General features: G+C 45.2%; 1 pseudogene; it reads right to left on the bottom strand.

Moving 5' to 3' along the window:
- Positions 1 to 1,344: 1,344 nt before the first annotated feature.
- On the bottom strand, positions 1,345 to 2,032 carry LOC147438722 (protein ANTAGONIST OF LIKE HETEROCHROMATIN PROTEIN 1-like; annotated as a pseudogene).
- Between the last annotated feature and the right edge of the window lie 1,068 nt (positions 2,033 to 3,100).

Here is a 3,100-nt window from a genome sequence, read left to right as displayed (position 1 = left end):
AGTTAGAGTTAGAGAGACAGGTAGTTAGAGTGGTTGGGTAGTTAGAGTGATTAAGAGAAAGAGTTAGCGTTATTGTTAGAATTAGAGAGAGAGACAGGTAGTTAGGCCAATAGTTAGAGTGGTTATTGTTAGAGTGAGCGTTATTGTTAGAGTTAGAGTAGTTAGAGAGAGAGAGAGAGAGAGAGAGAGAGAGACAGGTAGTTAGGCCAATAGTTAGAGTGAGTGTTATTGTTAGAGTTAGAGAATTAGACAATATACGTAAAAGTTAGAGTTAGAGAGATAGGTAGTTAGAGTGGTTGGGTAGTTAGAGTGATTAAGAGAAAGAGTTAGCGTTATTGTTAGAGTTAGAGAGAGAGAGACATGTAGTTAGGCCAATAGTTAGAGTGGTTATTGTTAGAGTGAGCGTTATTGTTAGAGTTAGAGACTTAGTTTGAGAGAGAGAGAGAGGTAGTTAGAGAATTAGGTAGAGAGAGAGAGAGAGAGACAGGTAGTTAGGCCAATAGTTAGAGTGAGCGTTATTGTTAAAGTTAGAGAATTAGACAATATGCGTAAAAGTTAGAGTTAGAGAGACAAGTAGTTAGAGTGGTTGGGTAGTTAGAGTGATTAAGAGAAAGAGTTAGAGTTATTGTTAGAGTTAGAGAGAGAGAGAGACAGGTAGTTAGGCCAATAGTTAGTGGTTGGGCAGTTACAGTATGACATTGAGTGGGACTTAGCACGAGATGAAGTTAGAGTAAGGTAGTCACTGAGATAGTGAGTTATTTTTCGGGATATGAACATAGAAACCCTAAACATGGAGACAGGGTGGTAGAGTGCACATACCAACTATGTGATCACTACAATGGACAAGTGCCTAGCACTCCCATGAGTCTCATCTGGCATTGTTATTTGCTAATTGATATCTGGCAACCCAGTCCCTATATAGAATGTTGCGCATTCTCTGACCTAGAATGCGCTCTCTCCTAGCACTTCTTGGAGCGAGCAAAATATTTGGATGGGATCAAACTGCTCTTCTCTGTCCACGGCATGCACACCATGCTCGGCCAAAAAATTATGAAGCGCACAACATGCAATCACATAAGTTGGAGCTCGACAAAGGTCCGCCGTCATATTTTGCAAAATTCGCCACCTGTTCTTCATGATGCCAAAAACATTTTCAATTACAACGCGTCAATGTGACGGCTGAATTCATTCCAAGGTCCCTGACTAGGAGCGGTGCCCTCTCCAAATGGAGTGATCATCAAAGAGGAAGAACCGTAGCCTTTGTCTGCGAGGAGGTATGGTTGGATGCGCAAATGCTCCAACGTAATTACTGGAGCAGAGAGGACTTGTCAAGACCGCATGCGCCTATACAACGCAGAGCTCTTCCAGTGCATCGTTAGTGCCTCCGGGCACGCTCACGCACACATCCCACAATTTTTTCCTTGCATCGCACACTGTCTGCAATAGGATTGAATGGAAATGGTGTCTACACCAATACTGTGCAGGAGTGTCACGACGTTTCGGTCTCCTAGCCAACCTTATGTGAGTGCCATCTACTACGCCACAAACATTCGGTAACATAGTGATTGTCGAAAATTCAGCTATAATTTGATCTAGCCGCTCAGCGGACGCGTTGCACACTGATGTATTGAGGACGTAACCGTGTGGCAAGGATGTCCACCATGATGTTACAGTACTTACGCACAGTTGATTCTCCGACACCGAAGGTATCACTAATATGAGTGGTGGAATCGTTGTGGGCAAGCTTGAGGAGGGTAAAACTAAGATCCAGTTCTGGGTCTATCGGAGGACGAACAAAATTATCTCTATCGGTCGACGGAAGAAAAGGCACAATAGCTTGTAAAAGAATTTGAAAGACCGGCTCAGGCATACGGTACCTTTTCATGAAAATATCATCTGTGTAATCCTCCTCGCTGATCCAGACTTGCCTTTGCACTTGGGACCAAAATGCGTGTTGGCGCGGGAATATCCACCACTCTCGAACTCCAGCAAGCGCCTCGAGGTGTTGATCGAAAATCATTGGCGACGCCATGAATAGAAAGATTACTAGAGCAGTAAATAACATTTTTGATGTTGCACTTGGAGTAGGAGTGGATCCCTGGCTTCCCAGCTCTCCAATGATTCAATAGAATGCAAGCAATGAATTCATTGTTTGCAAATTCCGACAGTGTAGAATTTTGGGCCGAACAGTGCATGCAACAGTAGATAGTTCGGACTGTTGTCGTGGCTTAAAGAGAGCTTAAAGGTAAAGCCGATGTCGGATAGCTGTTACAAAGTGCAGTAATTGCCGAGCTTATTATTGCCCCCCATTATTGTCGGAGCTTGCCTCTGCAGACATTGAAAGAATTGCAACTGAAGCTTGAAGAACTTTTGTGTTATGGTCAAGGAGCCAAGGTGATCGCAAGCACAGAGGCTACCATTATACAGTTCGTAGTTGTGACGTGATATAGATATCTCTCTCTCTCTCTCTCTCTCTCTCTGTCTCTCTCTCTCTCTCTCTCTCTCTCTCTCTCTCTCTCTCTCTCTCTCTCTCTCTCTCTCTCTCTCTCTCTCTCTCTCTCTCTCTCGGTGTGGGTTAATCGAATAGGCTGCAGATACAAATTTGCAAGCTCACGTGATGTGTAGTGCACCGAGGACCTGCATACTGCAGGTATCCAGCCTCAACCTCCAAGGCGGCGGTATCCAGCCTCAACCTCCAGGGCGGCGTCTACGCCAGGCAGCCACTGCTTATTGGCGCCGACATTGAGCAGGCAATAATTGAAGAAATGCTTTTTTCGTTATTTCATGTGCGCAAAACTACTCTGGCGGCCACGTCCAAAAAGGCCGGAGAAGGCAAATGATGGCTCTACAGGAGCTCATGTGCGGACCCTTTCAGGCACACGGGGGTAACATCACATAACACAGGAGTGCAGTGTTCAGAGGCGGACACAGTTCAGATGAGATGGCCCAAGTGCAAAACAAAGCACGGGAGGGCAACAAGGCAAACAACGGAAGACTAGCAAAGGACTGCAGACGAGCAAGCTGCGCTAGGATCAACCAACAAAGGCTCGATATCAGAAAAAGGCGAATTAGGTGAATCTCACTAAGATTCCCTCTCTCT

Source organism: Adiantum capillus-veneris, chromosome 16 (genome assembly GCF_014529385.1).
Source record: "Adiantum capillus-veneris isolate H3 chromosome 16, ASM1452938v2, whole genome shotgun sequence".
Lineage (NCBI taxonomy): Eukaryota > Viridiplantae > Streptophyta > Polypodiopsida > Polypodiales > Pteridaceae > Adiantum > Adiantum capillus-veneris.
Note: the sequence above shows the minus strand (reverse complement) of the source record. Positions and strands in the feature narration are given on the sequence as shown.